This window comes from Podarcis tiliguerta (genome assembly GCF_965153285.1).
Source record: "Podarcis tiliguerta genome assembly, chromosome: 5".
In the NCBI taxonomy this organism is placed as follows: Eukaryota; Metazoa; Chordata; class Lepidosauria; order Squamata; family Lacertidae; genus Podarcis; species Podarcis tiliguerta.
Genome location: NC_139538.1, coordinates 59,008,007 through 59,032,371, shown reverse-complemented (window position 1 = coordinate 59,032,371; position 24,365 = coordinate 59,008,007). Strand labels below are relative to the sequence as shown.

Genomic DNA, 24,365 nt, shown 5'->3' with positions numbered 1-24,365 from the left:
GAATAAAACAAAAAGTCATCATAATATGCTATTTTACCACTTATTGCCATAAGATATGAATTTAAATATGCATTTCATCTCAGTGTTCATCTTGATTATATTTATTTATTTATTTATTTTAAAAAAAACACATTATCTAACACATGTGGATGTGTTTTTGAGCAGAGAGCAGCAAATTTTGGAGAAGTGTGAAATCAAGTAGGAGGCAATTTTTCACACAAGGGGACTTCCTCTCCTCTGCCAGCATCTCCTCAAATTCTGCTCCAGAAGGTCCTCCCATCTGCAGCAGATTTCAAGGGTGCCCAGGGGGCTGCAATGAAAAGGAGAGGAGGAGGAAGCTCTGTGGTGCAAGTGGAAGTCTGTTGTGCAAACAAAATGGCAGCACTGGTCATGGCCCTTTGCAAGTAAAAGAACAGAAGGATGGAAACTTTTGATAAGAGCAGCATGATGCTGTCATCCTCTGTAGCACTATTAAAATGGAAAGAGAAGTGACAGAAGGAACATTTTCCCCTGTAGGTGGAAAAGCAGACTTGTGTCTAGCATGTCCTTCAAATCCTCGCTGCCCTGAAACTATTTCCAGTTACTATGTAACTTCTTGACAAGGATGAAAACTCAGGAATGAGGCAAAGGGTTTCTCTTCTTGTTTGCTCTGGACTACATACATGTATCTAAAAATTCAGCCCAAAACACAACCTGTTTCAACAGAAATGGTGTTAAAAGCAAGCCCATCAGGCCCAAAAAATGAAACTGAGGTCATACCCACACCAGACATTTAAAGTGCTCCTTTGTCACTTTAACACACAAACATCACACAGTCCCCAAGCAGGACAACACTTGAAATGAACAACATCATCCATACCTTGCCATTTCACCATTGGATACTTTCCACCTAAACCAGGTATCTCCAACCTTTTCAGATCCAGGACCAACTTTTAATCGAAACATGCATTTGGGGACCCATTTCTTAACCCCTTGCCATATATTTGCATGGTGGTAGTGCTCTACCTTTGATCACCAGCAGAAGAACAGTGACCCAGACATAATTGGAGTAGTATGAGTACAGACCACAGGGAGAAGTTGCCACATTACTATGGCAATATATGAACTTGGCCTAAACCATAACTGCTTATAGTCCTGTTATGACACCTGTTATGATGCCATCCTTTCACTTGAGAAACTCAAGTGGAACCAGTGTAGTGTAGTGGTTAAGAGTGGTAGACTCGTAATCTGGTGAACCGGGTTTGCGTCCCCACTCCTCCACATGCAGCTGCTGGGTGACCTTGGGCCAGTCACACTTCTCTGAAGTCTCTCAGCCCCACTCACCTCACAGAGTGTTTGTTGTGGGGGAGGAAGGGAAAGGAGAATGTTAGCCGTTTTGAGACTCCTTCAGGTAGTGATAAAGCGGGATATCAAATCCAAACTCTTCTTCATGTGACCCTTCTTCATGTGACCCTTTTGCATTCTGTGTAGTACTGCATATAAAATGCTACATTCCAGTGTCACACTACCAAAGTTAATTATTTCTTGACTGAACATCCCTTTTTCTTTCTTTCTTTCTTTCTTTTTTTTGAATTCTACAAACAGGAAGTTGCTCTAATACTGAGGCAGATGACTTTTTCATGTAGCTCAGTACTGTACTGTCTACACTGATGGGTGGAGGTACTCTGAAATTTCAGACAGGGCATATTCCCAGGTCTACCCAGAGATGTTAGGAATTGAACTTGAGACCTTTTGCAGGTAAAACATGTCTTCTACCACTGAACTATGACCCTTCCTAATACAAAAGCAAGCCATTGTTATACCATCACCTAATCAAGCCATAGCCCTCATTTTATGATCGCATAAAAGTTGTCAAATGTGGCTCTGTAGAAGTCTAATTTTGGCGACATTTGAAAATCTTGCAGGTTTGTTACAGCTGAAGCCATGATTAAATTGGTGGTTGCCTTAATATGCCACAAGATTCTTGGCCATTCTTGATGTACAACACTTACACATGGCTATCCCTCTGTGGGTAACTGCCATTTTGAATGTCTTTAATATTGAGGTAGGAACACCACCACAAATGTAAACTTCAATAAGACTCAGAGACAGGGGGAATAAGACACCTGCAGCTCTCTTGCATGTGCAATCTGATTTAAGGATTTCTTCACATCTCCTCTTTCCCCGAGGCTGCCTGTCTCTCCCACTGCATTAGCATTTCTCAAAATCAGCAGTTCGTCTTTACAATGACCCATGTCAGCGAGGACGAGCAGAGATGAAAGGTGTATGCTGCAGGGCATGAAAGGCAGGCCCAGGGCAGGGAAGAAAGTCCTTTGACTATATATGGAACAGTACAAACAGAACAGCTACTAGCCAGAGGCTTCTGAACATGATAGACTTCAGTGACGCTGGAGCACAGCCATCTACATCCTGTTGTGGAGGACAGATGCAGTTGTCTGTTGCTTCTGGTTGCATGAGAATGTGTGTGCTTTTCTCCTTCAGTATACCTGAAGAGCGTCTCTACACCCATTATTCGTCCTGGAACTGAGGTCCAGCATCGAGGGCCTTCTGGCAGTTCCCTCACTGTGAGAAGTGAGGTTACAGGGAACCAGGCAGAGGGCCTTGTCAGAAGTAGTGCCTGCCCTGTGGAACGCCCTCCCATCAGATGTCAAGGAAATAAACAACTATCTGACTTTCAGAAGACATCTGAAGGCAGCCCTGTTTAGGGAAGTATTTAAAGATTGATGTTTTAGTGTGTTTCTAATATTCTGTTGGGAGCCACCCAGAGTGGCTGGGGAAACCCAGTCAGATGGGTGAGGTATAAATAATAAATTTATTATCATTATCATTATAATTATTATTCTGATGCATTACTGTTATCTGAGCAGGCAGGACTACTGTTTTTAGAGGAGCACAGGAAGCTTTCTTATACCAAGTTAGGCAAATTGGTCCATTTAGCTCAGTACCAAGGACAGTTGCTGGTGGAATCTCTCCAGGGTTTCAGGCAACAGCATTTTCCAGCCCTACCTGGAGACACCAGAGACTGTACCTGGGACCTTTCATGCAAAGTATGTGCTCTACAAATGAGCAATGGTCCTTCCCTGATCCTTCTTGTCTTTTAATAACATCCTTCATCCTGCTAATTAGAAGTGTTTGCAAGGGGGCTAAGGGAAAATAAGACTCAGTTCTCTTACAGGATTGCTGTATATTTGGGGGATAACGTATGTGTAACACTTTCAGCGTTTGCATACAAAGCTAAGTGTAAGTGTTACTATTGTCTCAGCTCACTAGACTGCAAAAGGATTCCCTTATTTTAGGTAGCACAGCTTCAAAGGGCAAGGCATCTCTCTCTCTTTCTCTCTGAATTTTGATACACAGTCCTAATTTATCTTTTAATATGCTCCTAACAAGCTCGTGTGTATATTTTCTGGGTGGGATGATCTCATATGCAACATTTCTGCAGCAATATGGTCTCTCATCAGTTAAACCTTTCAGTTAATGCCACAATCCAGCACTGCTGTGCATTGCAATCCAATGCATGCTTATTATATGAGTTCAGTGGCACTTGCTCTCGAGTAAGTGTGGGTATGATTTCAGCTTTAAGTTTTCTGTAATCAGTGGGCTTAAGCACTCTTAACACTCTGTCATGGAATGAATCGGTTGGAAGAGAACATATGCATAGTTAAAGCAATATCATTTGTCATAGCTGCATACATGAGATGCTTTCAAAAGTGTTTAGATGGCTACACCTCATATTCATAGCTGTCAACTTTCCCCCCTTTTTAAAGGGAAATTCCCTTATTCCAAATTGGATTCCTCGCAAGAAAAGGGAAAAGTTGACAGCTATGCTCATATTTGTGACTAGATTCAAAGAGGAGCAACACTTAAAAAGAGCCTTATTGGATCGGACCAAAGGCCTATCCAAGCAAACTGCCTAGTTTTAGCTACGCACAGGGTGAAGAAGGCCTTCCTTTTGCCCACTCTTAATCTTCCAGCATTCAATTTCGTTAGATGGCCCTAGGTTCAAATATTATGAGACAGGAAGAAAAATGTTGCCCTATCAACTTTCTTCACACCCCGCCTAATTTTACCCAAATCTATTAGATTTCCCTTACTTGCATTTTCTCTAAGTTCGAAAAGCCCCCGAAATCATAACCTTTCCTCATAGGGGAATTACTCCATGATCATTGCGGTTAACCTTTTTTGCTCTTCAGCCTCCATATATTCTTGAGATACAGCAATCTGAACTAGGTTGCAGCTTGATCCCCATAGGGGCATATTCCTGCATTGCAGAAGTGGACTAGAAGACCACCAGTACCCCATCCAACTCTCCAATTCTATGATTCTATAACAAAATTGTAGGGTTGCCAAAGTCCGGGATTTCCCGGACATGAACTCTTTTTGAGGGGGGGGGCAGCACACCCATCCGGGTGGATTTTTTGCATTTTTCATAGATTGACTGGGCATTGAATTTTTATTTTTATTTTTCTTTGTGGGGCATGCACATGCTCAGAAGGCGCTGTGCCCCAGAACACAAAACACTGCATCAGGTAGCCTTCCTGGGGCTGCGCTAGGCCCTTCACTGCTCCTGGTGGCTGGCAGGCCGGTTGCGGCCTTCATGGAGCCGAGCAAGGCCTCCTGCCATCTTGGGCAGTCGCCAGACCTGGCATGACATTCCCAGGGATGGGCAGCAACTCCTGAACAGAAGACAGCAAAGGTAAGGAGGGGGCAAGCAGGCAGGCAGGCAAGGAAGGGTTTTTGCTCTTCAGAATATGGCAACCCTGCAATACTGGAACTTCTGTTTTCAATCCAATTCATGGCTATATTCAATTTATTCATTCTTCCCACCTTTCCCCACCCCACCTAGTACCATTTAAGAATTGCATTCTTTTCTTTAAATCTGAGACTGGGAACAAAAGCTTGCAAAACAAACAGAGACCATTTTGCCTTTGCAGTGGCAGGAAAAATAACATCACTGAATATTTAAAGCCTTCCCCATCTGAATGGCTGCAGTTGCTAGGAAACATAACCATGTATGCGGAAGTATCCTGCTCCTGCGTGCGGCATTGTGCTTTTCAACGAGGATGCCTTTGCATATATTTTATAGAATGGGCTGGATGGCAACTGTTCGGCTCTGCACATGCAGGAGTTTAAATTGCACAACACACAAGATTGCACCAGGAAAACCTGAGATAAGGAACACTGTGCTTGGCAAAAGAGTCCCTCGGGTACAGTTCTATAACTATCTAATAACAGCAATAAACATTGTGACTTTCTTTCTTTTTCAAACACTAGTCTGCACCATACCTAGAACTTTGGCTGCTAATAACATGGCATATTTTATTTTATATAAAAAGTAGCAATTAAGGCTGCAGTTCTATACTCACCTGTGCAAGGATATGGCAAGTCTCCAACCCCTTGTCCAAGCACAAACAATACCTTTACCCAGAGAATATCAGCTCATTCCCTGGGATGCCCAAAGTGTAAAGTGGGGAATGTTTTTTCCGACCGAGGTCCATATTTCCACCTGGGCAAGATGGCAGGGACCACATACCAGTGATGCGCAGGGCCAGAGACAAGAGTGGGCAGAACAAGACATACAAATGCTATCTTTGTACAGTACTTTCTGCATACACACACACTTTCTATCCTCCATCCAGGCAACCAAAAGAGTCACAATCAGAGTTCAAAGACACATTCCAGCCTGAAAAAAACAAACTTGAGCTCAAGCCAGGGCCGGATTTAGATTTGATGAGGCCCTAAGCTATATGTCCAGCTGTCCTTCGTCAACAACAAATTGTCACTGTTTTTGTGTTGAATATATGCTATATGGTAATTTATGGACCTAATAGGTATCTAAAGCCATGTGCACATAACATATATGAGCCTACACAACACAAAACACAGTTGCTGTATGTAGGTTTTTATTTTATTTGTTTTTTATCTTATATTTTGTTTTTTATCTTATATTTTTTTATCTTATATTTTACATCCAGATTTTTTTCCTTTAAATTTTTTGGGGCCCCCAAGAGAGTGGGGCCCTAAGCTATAGCTTGTTTAGCTTATACATAAATCCAGCACTAGCTCAAGCCACACCACTCAGTACAACACAGCTCTGACGCTTTTAAGCTCCCAGTAACCCCCTCTTAGAGGGACACGGGTGGCGCTGTGGTCTAAACCACTGAGCCTCTTGGGCTTGCCGATCAGAAGGTTAGCGGTTCGAATCCCCGTGATGGGGTGAGCTCCCGTTCCTCATTACCAGCTCCTGCGAACCTAGCAGTTCGAAAGCACACCAGTGCAAGTAGATAAATAGGTACCATTCCGGCGGGAAGTTAAAGGGTGTTTCTGTGCGCTGCTCTGGTTCCATTGCACCAAAAGAGGCTTAGTCATGCTGGCCACATGACCTGGAAAAACTGTCTGTGAACAAACGCCAACTCCCGCGGCCTGTAAAGCGAGATGAGCGCCGCAACCCCGGGGTCATCTGCGACCGGACTTAACTGTCAGGGGTCCTTTACCTTTACTTTTTTAACTCCCTCTTATTATAACTTCAGTGGGTGGGTGGTGTCTGCCATCATGAACACAAAAAAGCACAAAGGGCAGTTTCAGTCTTTTCAAATGTGTTTTGTAGGGAGCCCAAACCCAGCAAACATCCCTAGCATATGTTCTTGAGCATATAGTAGTATATGAGCAAACATCCCTGGTGTCCCATAAAGGATGCAGGCAGTGTCTGGACCTCATACATGTTTGCATCCCACACTAGGAGCACAGAATGGATGCTGCTATGCATGGCATCCCCATAGCCATCCATTGTCAGCTGTCTTGTAGAAACCCAAGCCACTGTTAGTAGATGATTAAAAAGAGTTATTTCGCGACTGAAATTCGTTCCCAGAGATAGGGCAGCTTCCCCCCCCGCCAGGTGTAGTTAATTGCCAAAAAATAACGAGATTCTGTCTGGGAACAGTAAGTTATCGCAGAATGGCTCCAATTAGCTGATAACATCCAAGGTCATTATAACAAAGAGGGCCTGAAAGAGCCCATGGACCTGTGGAAAGTTTCCTGAGAGCAAACTTATCCAAAAAGTGATGAGCCCTGTTCTTCTAGATATAATTGGTTGGTTGCTCCTGCTGGAGACGAGGAAGGCCATAAGGCAGTGTTTTTGAAGCAGTGGGCCAGGACTCACCTGGGCACTTTCAGGTGGGCTGTGGTGCCTCTTCACCTGTCTGCCCTGCTGCCTGCATATGCCCATAACCTTTTGGTCAGACCAATGCTAGCACCAGCAACTCTTTGCATGCTGAATGAAAGTGGCCAGGTGACAGATGTTCAAGGGGAAAGGGAGAGGAAGGAAAGTCTTCCTCCACTGGGGGAAAAGGGCCAGAGGAGGTGTTGAAGGAGATGAAAAAGTGAGAGAAAATGTTAATGTTTATAACTAACAAGGTGGGAATAGAAGAGAAGGGGCTACAGGAGGGGAAAGTGAATGTAAAAGGACCAGGAGGGGAAAATGAGGTGAGGGTATGGATAAGGTTCAAATTGAGTGTGAAAGGAGAATGGGAAATGAATGTACAGGGGAAGGCTAAAAATGCTTTTGAGGGGTACGTGGCAGCAGGAAGGAAGACTAGAGAAGAAAAAGTCTTCTCCACTTAAAGCTTCTGGATCAGCAAATTCTGCTGAAAATGGGGAGGCTGTCAAAACACCTCTTTATTTAGCTCAGGGAAACCTGAGCAGTGGAACTTCTTGCCATGAGGAAAATGCTGCGGTCAAAAAACGGAATAACTTCAAAAGATGGATTAGATTTCAGTTGAAAATGATGTATGTAATTTTCAGCTGATTGTGTCAAACTTGATCTCCATCCACCACCATTTTGTGAGTGCTGGGCCTCAGTAGTTTTCAGCTGCGTCAATTGGGCCTGCAGGTAGGAACTTTGAAATCATTGGTTTAAGGTATAGTGCTGCTAGCTACAACTATAACAATGGATAACAATGTATGTGAAAGACACTTAGACGCGCCACGAGTCAAAAATACTTCTCCCATCCCTAAGAACCCTTCTTCACTGACCAGCGGGGGGGAAACCCTGAAAGACTCACTAGCTGATACCTTTGTAAAACTCTTTCACTAAATTAGCTTAATTTACTAAGCAGTACAAACTGTATTTATGTGGGTTAATTACCATTGGGCTCCTCCAGACATCCTTTTTTTAAATTGAGCATGCATGATCATTTGTGCACATGAAGCTATTGGAGCAGTCATATGCAATCTTGCTTTCAGCAGTTCATTGCACCTGCAAACGTTTTGAAGTGGTCACACTGCATCATTTCTAATCAATGGAAGTCCTGTAACGTTTTGCTAAAATCAAAAAAAGTTTTGTACCACAAATCTTCTGGTTTCTTTTTCTCTGATTTTGTTATGCCACAGCTCCTCCGGACAGAAATAACGACCCCATTCACACCATACATTTAAAGCACTAGGATGCCACATCAAACAGCCATGGTTTCCCCCAATGAATTCTGGAAGCTGTAGTTTGTTAAGGGTACCAGGACTTAGAGTTACAATTCCCAGAGCTCCCTGGGAAGAGGGATTGGTTGTTTAAACCACTCTGGGAATTGGAGCTCTTTGCTGGAAGTCTTCATATATGGGGTGATGGGGTGTTTCAAAGACTAATCCTAGCCCCTTTTGCACAGCAGGTTCAGCTGTATATCAAACAAGAATCCTGAGACAGGTTTATAGAACTATGTATAATTCACTGGTACCCTGGCAAAATAGTGTTGATTTAAGAATTCCACTGATCACTCTCCAGGGAGTTTGAATCACCACTCTCAGAATATCTGAATGGAAACGATAATGCCGCTGAAACTCTTAAGGTTTGCAGTATCAGATACAGTGCACCAGAAATCAATCGCTCTCTGAAAGTTTTGGGTTTTCTTTGCCTAGTGCAGATAATCAAATGGGTCACAGTTCATAGGGCCACTTTCTATATTATCAGGTTGTGCAGTTGTGGCTTAATATAGCACTGAAGGCTACCATTTTGATTCAGGTCTCTAATCACTATGCCAGGAAACTACACATTACTGGCATGGTTTCCCTGGCACGGTTACTATCAGCACAAATTACTTGGGCAGCCCTTTGCACAGACATAAGTACATAAGAAGAAGGGGCTGGTGCCACAGCTCTGCACTCTGCAGGGTGTCACTGCCCCACACCCTGATGCTGTGTTGGCAAGATCAATGCTGCGTGGGCAGAAGCAGCTGAAAAGAAAGAAGAGGAGTCCAGTGATATATATATATATGGTTGTATGCCCTGGGTTCTCAATTTGATCTTTTTACAATGGCTTTGCATTCTTGGTGGTATTTTACGCATTGTGACTTGCCATTATATTTACTGATTATAGTTTAGTATGCTGGTTTTTTAACTGATTATAGTTTGGTAATTCTTTATTGTAATTAATGGGTGTGGACTGTTTGATTATTATTTGCTGATGTTTAATTTTGTTGTTTACTATAGGGCTGACATACGTCCAGACATTACCAGATTTCAAAGGCCGAAGTGACGTCCGGGGGGTGGCACCCTGTCCTGGAACTTAGGCAAGTCAAAAAGCTCAACAACTTAACAACTTTTTGAAATATGGCAACCCTCGTTTACTATTGCTTTTTTGTGGATTGTTCAGTGTTGCTTTGTTTGATATAGGTTGTCTATTTTAAAGTTATTGTAACTTTTTTGTATCAGATCAGATGGTTATTATTAATGTTTGATGTTTTATGATGTTTTTATGTGTGTTGCAAGCCATCCAGAGTGGCTGGGGCAACCCAGCCAGATGGGTGGGGTATTCTTCTTCTTCTTCTTCTTCTTCTTCTTCTTCTTCTTCTTCTTCTTCTTCACTGGTGTGTAAGTCCACACAGCCCTGACTTTGCTGGTTCCCTGCCCCATCCTGTCCATGTAATCAGCAGTGACACAATGTCAGGACGTCTGATCCAAGGGGCTGCCCCATTATGCCAACTGTTTCAGAACAGCCCTGCTGGATCACACTAGAGGACTGTCTAGTCCAGAATCCTCTTTACTACAGTGGCAAATCAGTTACCTGTGGAAAGCTCACCAAGCCTGCTCAACATTTCTTCTTGGGTGCCTATGCAATTTGGTTTCCAGGAGGCAGCCTCGTGCCAGGATAATATATGAACTGAACCTGATTGAAACAGTAATCAAAGCGGAAGTGCTCTGAGTCAGTGTTGCATGGAGGCTGTGTACATGCAGTGTAAGGTGATTTCGCGATGGCGGCTGCAAATGGATAAAAAACAAATGCCTCCATGCTCAATGTTACATTTGATCCCTGGGGGAGCCATTTGCACTCAGCTTGTCAGGCGAAAACTCATTCAGAGTACTCAGTGGCTGGACTCACTTGGGATTTATGTCCATTTCTCAGTTGTTTCCAACACTTTTAGTTCTCCCTGAAGAGTGCTTTGCATTTCAGGGTGGAAGAAACGTGGATGTTTGAATGTGATGAGATGTTCAGAAATTGGTCCAAACTATGTTTCCATTTCAATGGAGTCTTTGGAAATCTGAGGGTTGGATTTGAAAATATCTTTATTATTTTTAAGGAATGCTCAGAATTATATTAGGCAGCCATAGAAATCCTGAATGCACATCAAAAGACTAAAAGAGCATCAGGGAGTGCAGTGCTATCCACCTAAACCCTATGTGAAATCAATTAAGTTTAAACATGCAAAACGGTACTGGGTTATGGTCTACTGAGTGCAATCCATCAGCAGTAGTACTGTGTAAGCCCCAGCCAATAGACTGGGTTCAAACCAGTGTGCATTCTGTAGACATGAACTAAGACCACGGAAAAGAAATTGGTGAACTGCACTTTTATTTTCATAGACTGCACTGCAGAAGCAGAGCTTTATTTGCAATTCAAAAATTGGTTAATTATGGCATTGGGCTGGATCCAGACTAAATAAGCTGAACCGAGTGAAATCAGTGAGACTCAAGTGAAGTCAAGACTGGCTGTAGGAACTATTCAGAAGTAGGTCCTATTGAATTAAGTGGGGCTTATCCCAGGCAAGAGGGGATAGGCTTGCCACCCAAGCAGTCCCGTTGATTTCAATCCACTGTAACCAGTAATTAATAATCTGAAAAATTGTGTCAAAGTTAGCTGAAACCCGCATTTAACAAATTAGAAAGACGGCCAATAGGCCTTGAGCTTATTGCTGTTGCTTTTACCCAGAGCTAAACAGAATGGTGCTGAGGAAGTTTTGAATGTGGCAATGTGATCTGCCTCTTCCTTAACTTTCAGCAGGCTACAGTTGTGACCTCAGTGCTGCCCATTTCAACCAACTTCTGAAAGGACGAGTGTGGACCATGGGTTGGGTGAAGTTAATTGGCCATTGTCAATGGGACAAATTTCTATGACATACGTGGCCATTAATTTCAATAGGATGTATGTACAACTAGCAACACAATCCTATGCATATTGGGAAATAAATGTTCTTCAAAGTGATGCTGCACACCACTGTTGGCTATAACTCTCTACAACTACAAGTTCAATAAACCCTAGATAATCGTAATAAAACAAGAAATGAGATTCTTTTAATGTGCTCTCAGCGTCTCATAAAGTTCTGTGCTAATGAAAAAGCATGACATACTTTGCATATTAATAAAAGTTGTAGTTTAGTGAATTGCTTATTTAATGAGTTCATTTTTTAAAAGAAAAGGTTGAGGCTATTTTATAAGTGATAAAAATAAATAAATGAACAGAGTAGTAAACTGTCTGGTTTTACAAGAGCCAAATTATATAGGGTTTTGCATATAACCATATTTAGCCTCTTAATATTGATCTTTTATTTTTGTAGCAGCGTTACACAGAAGAGGACCGCCATAATGGCCCAGACATATGAACCACTTTGCTCTGATGGCATTCGTTGTCCTTGGAAGCCACTGTAGCCTGAACAAAGCTCTGCAGGCCCTATCTGAAATGAAAATAAGGGAGGAGGAAAAACACATTTCTCTTGGAGAGAATGGGCAGGCTCCATGCACAAATCGTTCCAGTTTAGCTCAGCTGCAACAGCACTAGTCAGTGGTGTCATCAGAGTAGGACCTTGGAGCAGAAGATGCAGGGCAGAATCAGCAAAAGGTCCCTAAATGCAACAGATCTGGCTTAGCATATTTTTTAAGTAAGTAAACTATTACACATCACATAGGAACATGGAAATCTTATATTGAATTATACCACTGGTCCATGTAGTTCAGTATTGTCTACACTGGCTGGCAATAGCTCTCCAGGGTTTCAGACACGACCTAGGAATTGAGCCTGGGACCTTCTGCACACCATGCAAATTGCTCTGCCACTGAGCTACAGCTCTTCCCATCTAAAGAAGGTATGCCTGGAAGCCCATTAAGTCTAGTATCTTAAGCTTTCCTATCTGCACCAAAGATCGTAGTTGTTATTTGCTCGCTCTCAGATTTAGTACCTAACCAAATGCCAAACCCACTAATAGGAAATAATTCCTTTTGGATCAATTGGTCTGACTTCCAAGTACACCAGCCAGCTCATCAACACAACTCAGCCTGGATCAAGCAAACCTGTGCTGCAACAGAATGGGCTAAGCACCGGGGAACCTAGGAAGCTGCTTTATACAACGTCAGACCATTGAGCTCCTTCAGTCAGAACACTGATCCATCTACTTCAGTATTGTCCACAGGGCTTGCAATGGCTTCCCAAGTTTTTAGACAGGGGTCATCCCCAGGCCTACATGAAGAGGCCAGTAATGGAACCTAGGAGCTTTCCTATGCAAAACAGGTAATCTGCCTCTGAGCTATGGCTAAGTATTAGCCGGAGCACTTCTGTCCATCTCAGCTGATATGCTGAGAGCACAGTTCCCTGCTTTTTTGAGCTGGCTGTGTTATTGGCCAAAGTAGACTTAGATGGGAGGAAGAAGGCATGTATGGCCTCATCCACACATCATATCATTACAGAAAGAAAACACACACACCCCTAATTCTGTAATTTACGGTTGTCATATTTCAAAAAGTGAAAATCTGGACATGAAAATTGAAGTTTTAAACTTTTTTAAAAAGGGAAATCACCCAAAAAAACAACACTTGTGATATGGGCTGTCATACGCTAGGTTTCCCCAGACATTATAGCCATTTCCTGAAAATTCCACCCGGAATTTTTGACAGACGAAGCCTAGCTATGTCTGGGAAATTCCAGATGTATGGCAGCTCTACTGTAATCATACACACACTTACTTGGGAAGTAAGCCCCACTGAGCTTAACTCAGTGTGGTTTAGGACTGAGTAAATACTAAAGAATTTCACTGTAATAGCCTGATCCTAAGCATATTTACTCAAACATAAATCCTACTGAGTTCAATGGAGCTTATTCCCTAGTAAATATGCATAGGATACTTAAATTTCATTTGGAACCATTCATCTAGCTCTTCCTGAAAAAAAAACATTGAATACAACTTAAACAAGTCCTAGTGAAATTTAGAAGGAAGCAGAGGAGACAAAAGAGGTAATGGAACATCAAGTGGAATTTACACAGAAATACACAATGGGATGAGTCACATAAAGTCTGATCAGTATACAAAGCTTCTTAAAATGTCGTTTCTCACAATTTAAAGATGAACATTGACAAAATATGTGTATTTTGTCAGCAATATCAGAAGGAGCCTCAAGGATGTAGACGTTAAAAAAAAGTAAAGGGCCCATGGATGATTAAGTCCAGTCAGAGATGACTATGGGGTGCGGTGCTCATCTTGCTTCAGGCCAAGGGAGCCAGCGTTTGTCCACAGACAGCTTTCCGGGTCATGTGGCCAGCATGACTAAACCACTTCTGATGCAACAGAACACTGTGACAGAAGCCAGAGTGCACAGAAATGCCCTTTACCTTCCCACCGCAGCGATATCTATTTATCTACTTATCTAATCTTATGTATATATCTTATACATATGTAGACATAAGATATATGGATAACCTAACTCTCAGCTATAGATGCAAATGCAGAATCTGAACTTTTGGCAATGGTTTTTGTAAGAATGGCAGAATTGGTGATTTACTTTTGATTTTATTTTTTTGCAAAGAATGTCTAATGTGCTGGTGAGTTTTTAATGAGTGTTGACCAAACATACCGGTACTCAGAAAGTTGAAAATAAAATAAAATTATTTTGGATATTTAGAAATTCAAATAAATGGGAGGGTTGTCCTCTTTGAGATATGCACACACTGTTCATATGGGTAATCTGGGGTACTGGACAACTGAGACTCAGTAAATGGTGCTATTTTATATAATCAATGGGAGTCTGTCTTGTGCTCCAGTTCCTTTTGAAATATGCTCCTGTCCTTTTATGTTAACACACAATCTAACCTGCAACAGTTAATCATTCACCAATCTACATATCCTGTTATTGTAATGGACCATATATGTTGCAAGGTTTCTTGCAAGAGAAAACAACCTTGTGTATTATAAATAACAAGCTAATCAGCTATTAAAAAGTTGGTGGGCTCCACCCCACAATATAAAATTCAATCTGTTTTTGGAATATGGGTGGTTTAAGAACTCATGGGAAGTTTGCTGTGCTCAATTAATGCTGTTACTGCTAAAAGACTGTTGAGTCTTTTCAGGTGTCATCTAAAGATCATTCTGGAGACTCATCTATTTGCCCCCCACCCAATGCTGAAATGAAATATTATGTATTAGTATACCCAACAAGACAGAGCTTGAGAATTCCCCTGGATGGTAGCAAATATTTCTGAGGTTGCTTATACAGTATAGTTAATCTACTGAAATAAAATACTGAAATGTATACCGGTGATTAGATACACAGAAGGGATAAAATGCTTGAAAAAAAGGCAAGCCTAGGTTGTTATTAAAAATTATTATCAGATTGCAGCCCTAAACATTGCAGTGGCTCTGTTTCTCAAGTGCTCTTCTAACATTTTGTCTTGAACAGTTTCTACTGTCATATGTGTTGTCCTTGGTTTCTTATGAGATGCCTGACAGTTCATTTCATATAAGTAGTGGAAACTAAACTTTGAAGCGACAGCTCCCTATTCCAAACCTTGCCTCCCTCCACCCTGGTCCTTCACATACACAGAGAGAACTCCCTACAAACCTATATTTAAAGCAAAGGATGACATTGCTGACAACACAGTACTTCAGGAAGGTAAAGGCCAACAGCAGCAAATCAGAATGGAAGGCAGAAAGAAACTGTTCAATTCTCCCAAGGGAACCATTGATGGAGGTGAATCCCATTGTACCAAGTCCCATCTTACCAGGATTGCTCAGAGGGGGGAAAGTAACAATCCAAAGGAAAAAGGAAAAAAAAAGATTTGCACCTGCTATCTTTGTACTCCAAACTCCACCTGCATTGTTGTATGCTGACTGCAGCTCGTGAGCTTTTATGAACTGGAAGGTCCAGTCACTTAATGGGCCAAACTGACATTTATCACCGACAAGGGAAACAGGGGTGATGAAATGGGAAATTCCCTTTTAACTGCAGATTCAACCCCAGAGGGCTCTATTGTTATAGAAGAGAATTAAAGAGGTGTCCACAGCACACAGGAGCTCAGTGCAATTTGCTAGACTCTCTCTCCTCACCTCACCCCCCCCCCCCAAATAATAATGCTGATGCTCAATATGTGAAAGTGCAGGTGGGACCTTGTAACTAAAAGCTCTACTCAGAATTTGTATCTGAAGTAACCAAATCAAAATGGGTGCAGCTCCCTACATTATGCAATAGAATATAATGCCGTGGATCTGGCAAGGCCTTTTCTTTTCCATTAAAAATATTTTTCCCCCATAAAAGAAATAACACCACCAACCTATATTTATTACCCAGGCTGCAGACATGTGATACATCACACAAATCATGGCACAGCTTAGCATAGTATAGCATGCAAAAAAACCCCAGAGAACCTGGCAATGGATTAATTCCAGAATGCACAAGCAGACAGTTATATAACTGTGTGTGCAAAGACACCAATACCATTCGGGTGCAGAAAGAGGCAAAAATATGCAGAGAGACTGACCTTACAGGCAAGTTCCATCATGATGGGCACATTGCTGGTCTGCTTTACCTGAAGGAAGCACCATTCCGTGTATTGCAGTGCACTTCAGCCTAAAACCTGTAGGTTGTTCCTAGCAGGCAGGTTTAAAGCAGCATGGGGGGGTTTTTTGCGCGGGGAGGGGAGTGGGAGGGGTTGCCATTCACCTTGCATTTTGCAAGAGGTTTAGCATTTTCTAACTGCAAAAATCAAGCAATCCAAAAGTCCGTTCTCTCCCTGCAGGTTATATATGCTGTCCTCCAAACGGCTTAGAACCAGATGTGATGCAAGCATGATTCGTCAAGTCTAGTCCAGCATTATTATTATTTTTTTGGGGGGGGGGGTGAAAGCAAGGGAGGGAGGGAGGGAGGGAGGGAGGGAAGAGGAGAAGGAGGAGGAGGGGTGGAATCGACCATACAGGTTTTGTTTTTTTAAAAAGCTGCTCACCAGGTACACACCCTGAAAGTGGAGACTCAGGCCAGCCTAACTGAGGCAAAGAGCTAGAGAGGGGTTTCACCAGCAGGTTGCAGTTGCCGGGCGATGCTCTGGATGCTCGCCTTCCTCCTGGGAAAAATGAGCTCACTGCGAGCATCCAACAGCCGCCCCTCAGCCATTGCAGTGACACTGCAGCTAGCAGCCGACTCCAGGCACGTCATCGGAGGAGCTCACTTGGAGAAACGGAGGCCCTCCCATTCAGGAAGGGAAAGGCAAAGGCGCTCGATCCAGCAGCAAGGCCAGCCCTCAGCTGCAGCCACCTAATTCGCGGCTGGCTTTTCTCAAAGAGGAAAACAAATTCCTCTCCAGCATCCTAAGCAGGGTGGGGTTTGTTGCTTCCACTCTCTGCGTTGCCAAGGTTACAGAGGCTTGCCTCTCTCTCCACCTCCCCTTCCTCCCCTCTGCCAAGTAAGGGATGTAGCAGGACCCAGCCGAGACTGACATTTAAAATCCCCGTGGCTCCTCTCTCTGGCATTTGCAAGCAGCCAGAGAGACGGTCCGAGTTCCTCCTGCAGGGGTCCTCCGCAGACGTGGCCCGTCCGGGGCCAGGTATTAATCGATCACCTCCTCATCTTCATTTTGAAATTCTTGTTTCTCTGCTTTGAAAGGATGCAGAAGGGAAAATTGCGCTGGGGTCTTTGCAAACGTCTTTAAAGTATCCGGGCATGGCAGATAGCAGAACTCATCATTAACCCCTTGTAGGAAACCCAGATCTAGAGAGACGGTCCCAGCTCCTTTGAGTTGTATTTATGTACTGCTTGTTTGTTAACTTTCCTTTTGGTCTGTGCTTCCATGTTAGGACTAAATTATTTATTTGCAACACTGAATGGTTGGACTTTGGCCTATTTGAACGTTCTGGTACCTTTTGTAAACTGCAGGTTTGTATATCTATAAGACAGGTGGTTTTTTGTAAGGCTTTTTGGGCACAGCTCACTGTGGAAAAAGAGCACACAGACACCCCCAAACCCCATGTTCTTCATCCTTGAGTCTCCAGATGTGGGTAGACTACAACTCCCATCATCCTTGGCTAGACTGGTGTGGATGATTGGAATTGTAGTCCACCCACATTGGGGAACCAAGGTTGAAGAATAGAGCCCAAAGCTAAATAATGCCTGCAATGGGCTGTGACTTGTCCTACTAAGAAACAGATACAGTACTAAGCAAGGGAACTTGCAACAATGAGTTGCATCATGGAGAGCTCTTGTTCCAGATTCCAACCAAGCCCTTTTCAAGGATTCCCCATTCCATTGCCCTTCCCTTCCCCACCCCTATTTTCTCCCTCCCTTTCTGTCCCTCACTTGGCCACTGAGCATACTGTTTTGTTTTAGGGGGTCCCCCCTTAAGTTAACCAGCCAGCATACAACAGGAAACCTAAATGCCACATGCCACGTTGAAAGAATTCTTAGGATTTTTGAACCTACTAAGGAATATCACAATGATACAAATACAGTGGTATTTCTGTCAAATACAGGGGTACCACAGCTAACTGCTTTAAACAAGAGTTCTCAAATATTCTCTAATTCTACTTTTAGTAGGCTTTGACATTTATAGTCGCTCCCTGAATTGTTTGGGGTTTTATAGCTCATTGCATCCATTAACAAAAGGCACCTTTGTGCATTGTCCAAACTGTTCGATTGTGAAGTGCTCTGAAGAGGAAAGATGCATATATGCCCCTGTGTATCTGATAAATATCTTTAATATATAACCACAGCTGTGCAAGCCTCATTGGACACTTATTCTGTGGGGGTTTGTTTAATTCACTGTTGCCTGGCAAAACTCTAAAGGTCCACAGATGGGGTAACAGGTGGTTGGTAGCTATCCCTTTCTGTTTACAATGAGATGGGGTATTGATGCAATGCCATTAATTTATGATGCACAGGCTTAATAGAAGCATCTACTTCTGCAAAAATAAAAAAATGTTAGCAATTTGCCATAGATCTCCCGCAAAATGATTTTACATCCATGTGGTTTAGAACAGAGGAGGTGCTTTTTGAGAGTTGATGTAATTTAATGAAGTAGGTATGAACTGCAAAATACCAAAATCTCAGCTAAACTCATATGGGTGGCCTTTGGTATGACACTATCTTGCAATGATGATTTCTTTTATTGTTTTAAAAATACAGGATTGTTATATATATATGTTGCAAGGCTTCCTAAGGGCCAAATCAGACATGTATGCCAATTAGGCTGTGGGGTCTACCGTACTTTTTAATCACTAAAGAGAGTGTGGGGACAGCAGCAATATAAAGCTACCCAATCTGGCTTCTATTGCATTTATATTTAATGAAATTTATATGTTAGTTAGGTTTCCTTTTTAACAAACAAGAAAACAAAAAACCCCAATGTAAGTTTAATAAAATAATATTAACTAATCATAAGAAAATAGTGATAAAATCAACAGACTTTTTTTATTTAAAAAAAAACAGTTTTGAAAGCAAATATACATAATAAAATTGCATGTCTGGGTAGACATTTTAAAAGTCTATCTACCACCTAAAGTTGATCTCCAACTTTGCTAATATGAAAACTACCTAATTCCTATTTTCCATATTTCCGGAGGTGGGGAATCAATCATGATATGTTTCTCATTACCAGTAGACCTTAGTGCAACCTCTAACCTTTGTGACACTTAGAAGCAGTGGCATAGTGTGGGTTGCCAGCACCCAGTACAAGGCAAGTGTCCTCTAAACTGCCTGCTGATAGGCTGGAAAGAAGGGGCAAATCTCGGTGACCTACCCGAGTGGCAGCTGTGGTGCCCAATGAGTGTCAAGCACGTCAGAAAGCAGGATGAGGGATTGGTCAGAAGCGGGCATCTTTCTAAAGCCCATGCAGAGGGCACCCTAGCAACCGGCTGTCACCCAAATCTGCTTCTCAGTCTGCCCACATGAACATTGGGAAATTTGGGGGGGGGTGCTATTTTTTAAAAGTTATTATTACTACTTTCTTCTCTCTCTCTCTCTCTCTCTCTCTGAAATTTTGTGCTCCTAAGAATTTTTCATGCAGTTCTGCTGGTTTATATACTTCTACTGCTCTTTTATCTTTTTTGGGGGGGTGTGATAGTTGTTTTACGTTGTTTTATCATTTGAATGTGTATTATAAATGGACTTGGGGATTTTTTAACAGTGTAAAATTGAAGCAGGAAGCATTTGAATAGGTTACTTTTAGAAACACGTCAAGGAACAACATGTCATCCCTTGCAGCCTAGAAGAAAAGGAGGAGAGAAGCATTACACAGCGTGAGCCACAGAGTGAAATGCTGCCTTAAACAATAAGAGTACGTTTTGTGAATCTTTCAGCCATGCGGTGAATCTGAGCATCTGCGCTAAATCTGAGTATTTTGAGACCAGTTGGCATAAACTTCCATTTGGTCAACATCTGACCGCATGGAGAAAGTCATATGAATTAGGGCACACACCCCTTCTCTCTCTCTGCTGGAGAATGCCCTTTTCTTTCAGCATCCTCTCCTCACAGTAGCAATACCAATACCTATGAGAAGCCCACAAGCAGGGCATGAGTGCAGCAGCACCCTCCCCGCTTGCGATTCCCAACAACTGGTACATAAACACATGGGACGTGGGTGGCGCTGTGGTCTAAACCACTGAGCCTCATGGGCTTGCTGATCAAGGTTGGTGGTTCGAATCCCTGCGATGGGGAGAGCTCCTGTTGCTCTGTCCCAGCTCCTGTCAACATAGCAGTTCAAAAGCATGCCAGTGCAGTTAGATAAATAGGCACCACTGCAGTGGGAAGGTAAACAGCATTTCTGTGCACTCTGGTTTCTGTCACTGTGTCCCATTGTGCCAGGAGCAGTTTAGTCGTGCTGGCCACATGACCCGGAAAGCTGTCTACGGACAAACGCCGGCTCCCTCAGCCTGAAAGAGAGATGAGCGCAGCAACCCCATTTACTGAACTTAACCATCCAGGGGTCTTTTACCTTTACCCTTTACATAGACACATTGTGGCTAGTAGCCACTGATAGCTTTCTCTGCCACAAATTTTATCTAACCACCTTTTAAAGCCATGCAAGTGGTGTGCGGTGTGAAGAAACCTTTTCTTTTGCTTGTCCTGAATCTTCCAACATTCCGTTTCCTTGGATCACTCTTGCGTTATGAGAGAGGAGGGGAAACCACCTCTCTGTCTCTTTTTCTGCATCATGTTTAATATTATGTGCCTATGTGTGGGAGTCACTTCCTTTTAATGAGGTCTTCCACTGGTGAGATGTGTGTGTGTGTGTGAATGAAACAACCACGTGGCTTGTGCAGGTCGTTCCCACCCAACTGACACCCCATTGAATGAAAGGACTCCGACTGGGTGGAAAAGACCCACAAACCCTGGCTCCGTCCTGCTTACGTCGTTTGCTCCATTCACATACATGTACACACACACACAATCCAGCAGCATAAGGCTGCTTTGCATCACATGGAAGTGACTTCCATGTTCCTGGGTTCATGTGAGAAGGCGGTCATGCACCTCACTTCATATGCATTACACAAACTAATCAATGTAACATAAGTCGTGGTTGAATCCAGTCTCAGTGGAGATATTTTACATCCCGTTTACAACTATCTGGGCCATCGAAACAATGGAAAGGAAGTTGTTGTCAGCTTGGCTAAGTAAATAGGGTGGAAGTTGAATGGTTATCTTAATAAACTACCCCACAGGTTTCCTAGCTTCTGTGACATTAGCATTATATCTGACTACACTGAGGCAGAACTGTGACTTCTTGTTGTTTTTAATTTCAAAATCTCAATGAGGCAGACGACATGACAGATGATGCCTAAGCAGTAAAATATGTGGCTCTGATCAGCATAACACACAAGAGACTGGCCAGTTAACGATAGTAGGGAGCTCAATAGAACACTGTGACTTCTAATAAGTGAAAAAGTGGCTATTGCAGGTAGAACGGGCTTAGATGCCGTTAATTATATCAGTGTGATTTATGCATCTTCAAAGTGGAGGAGAAGAACGGCAGGGCTGACTTATGTTAGGAACAGAGGGGGAAAGCAGCAGCAGCAGCAGCAGCAGCAAGAATGACATCCTACAGACATCAGATGCATCCAGAGATTATTTGTATGCAGCTGCAAAAGCCTTGAGCTGCCCAATACAAAGATACTCCCGTGGGCCCAAGCTTCTGAAAGTCTAAGCAGTGCTTAATCAATGTGGTTGACTACAAGCAAAGCTGCAATTTGTGCACTTGTTTATAGATGCTGGCATGTGCTGGAGTCCTATGTTTTTTGTTTCCCGTCTTTCTTTGTTTCTTGTCTCTGGTGAGTTTTTCCTCTTACTACGTAGGGCAGATCCACACCATATGCTTAATGCACCTCCAGCATACAGTGCACATGACACCCCCTAAGGAATCCTGGGAACTGTAGTTTGTTAAAGGTAATGAGAATTGTAGCTCTGTGAGGGGGAAGCTACAGTTCTGATGATTCTTTAGAGGAAGTCATGTGCTTCAAATGGCAAGTTGCAGTGAACATACTTCTGTCACCCCTCCCAATTTGCTGCCTGAGGCATGATGCTCAATGTGCCTCCTGGCAGGGCCGGCACTGTGGCCATTCAATGATCATCAAAATAACCATTAAGTAATTGCTTTTGTCTTAACACCATAGGAAGTCATTGTGTTGATTTCAGCTGGTGATTTTCTCTTCTTATTACTGCTGCACTTGTACAAAGGTGGGTCAGTATCACACGGGATGCGGAATGAAGAAAATGTAGACCAAGTTGGTTCCCATAGAGATGCATTTGGAAGCAACTTTGCAGGCTCCCAGATCGATAGACCTTTACATTATTTATGTCTGTTCAATCTACAGTTGCCAGATCCAGGGCATAGCTTTGATGTAGGCCACTATGGAAGGAAGGCTCACAACCCAATTAGCCTTTGACATGTATTTGACAGAACGCTTCAAGCCAAGTAGTACAATCCAGTGAGCAATCTGGATGCTATCTGGACATTTAAACCAGTGCTTTTTCAAATTTAACGTTCCTAAGGCATGTCAGTAAAATAAAGAAAAAAAATTCTTTCTTCAGGAATCACCTGATAGCCTTAGAACCTAATACCAAATATGCCAATCCATCTAATCTCTTCATATATAGTGGGGGTGGGAAACGTGGCTGCCCAGATGTTGTTGGACTACAACTCCCATCATCCCCTGACCACTGACCATACTTGGGTTGCAGTTGATGTGTGTTGCAAAGCCTCCAAGTGTCCCTATTTTCCAGGGACAGTCCCAGATTTACAGAAGCTCTCCCAGTTTGTGATTTGATCTTTGTATGTCCTACTTTTCCTTAGAACATCCCTATTTTCAATGGAGAAATGTTGGAGGGTATGAAGTTATGTGACCCTTGAGCCAAGGAGATAAGTAACTATACAGTGGTACCTCTGGTACTTAAATCATTCCGGAGCTCCGTTCTTAACCTGAAACTGTTCTGAACCTGAAGCACCACTTTAGCTAATGGGGCCTCCTGCTGCTGCCGCACGGCCATATTACGATTTCGGTTCTCATCAGGAAGCAAAGTTCTTAACCTGAAGCACTATTTCTGGGTTAGGGGAGTCTGTGACCTGAAGCATATGTAACCTGAAGCGTATGTAACCCAAGGTACCACTGTACAACCTTTAGAAGACATCTGAAGGCAGCCCTGAAGGGAAGGGTTTTAAAAAAATGTTTAATGTTTTTACATATGCCGGAAGCTGCCCAGAGTGGGGCAACTCAGTCAGATGGGTGGGGTATTATTATTATTATTGAAGAGGACATTCTTATTGTCATCAGAGAAGTGTTGGAGGGTATGGTGTTGAGACCAGCAACACACCAGTTTGCCATCCCTGATTAATTGCTCACCCAGTCCCTATGCAGCAGACAGTTGAATGCTGAATAGGAATCCACAAGCAAACCAGGCATCATTTCTCAGTCAAAATAAATACAATAAGAACTCCCCCCACCGCAAAACATACCTGACTCTCAGAAGGGTTTGATGTTCTGGTAAATGATTTGACCGTGTCCTATATTTGCACCTAACACACTATCTGTCCAGATGATGTTTTGTTTTGAGCCAGCTACGATGCTTACCTTGGTCATAGTTCATCTTCCGTAAAAGGTATTCCTAACATGGGGGACGGGGGACGGACCTCCAGCTCCCATTAGGTTTTCCAATGTCATACAGGTACACTAGCCTGATACCTGCATGCCTGAAGGCCGAATCATACAATCCTATCCCCTCAAAAGGATAAGATCACATGATCCAGCCCTCTGCACGTGCAGAATGTTTGTGCCACACATTACGAATGGGATGAAAGGCAGCATGCCCTCTTGTTTCTTTGCTCGGAAGACTTGAAGCCAGATGCAGCCTTCTAAGCTACTCTCTCCAGTCACTGCGATTCTCTCTAACCACACCCCCTCTCCCTAGGTCTTGCCCCTCACCAGCCCTGCTTTGCATCCTCCTTGAGTGTTTTCACCTGCCTTTTTCCTTCGCTGGCTGGTGGGTAGGGGTGTGCATAGCAAGCAGCACACTGTACAGAAATAATTACATGTGTTGCTCCACCCATTCCGACCCCCTGCCCCGACCCTGCTCACCACTAGCATCTTGTTCCTTGGAAAGTTGCACAGAAATGTTGCACCTCCCATGGAAAAGTGACTCTGGAAAGCCAGCTCAGCAGTGCTACTCTTTCAGAGTTCACACAACAAGGTAGAGTATGTAGTTGGTTTGACCCATTGGAAACTTCCAAAATCCTTTGTAGGGCAATAATTTTACTAGGCCAATCAAAATATCACATTGTGCAAGCTTTCGAGTTGTCTAGAATTGAGGCTAGATAGTAAACACAGCAGAACGTGAGGAAGACAGAGAATGGACAGTGATTTCCTTAT

General features: G+C 43.0%; 1 protein-coding gene across 18 annotated transcripts in view; it reads right to left on the bottom strand.

The window, feature by feature from the left end:
* The window catches only part of JAKMIP3 (Janus kinase and microtubule interacting protein 3), a 106,817-nt gene extending 89,712 nt beyond the window's left edge, over nt 1-17,105 (bottom strand). For all 18 annotated transcript variants that reach the window (XM_083443502.1, XM_083443488.1, XM_083443505.1 and 15 more), the window contains exon 1: nt 16,463-17,105. The gene's annotated coding sequence lies outside the window, so the exon portion shown is untranslated. The remainder of the gene's footprint in view (nt 1-16,462) is intronic.
* Nucleotides 17,106-24,365: the final 7,260 nt, after the last annotated feature.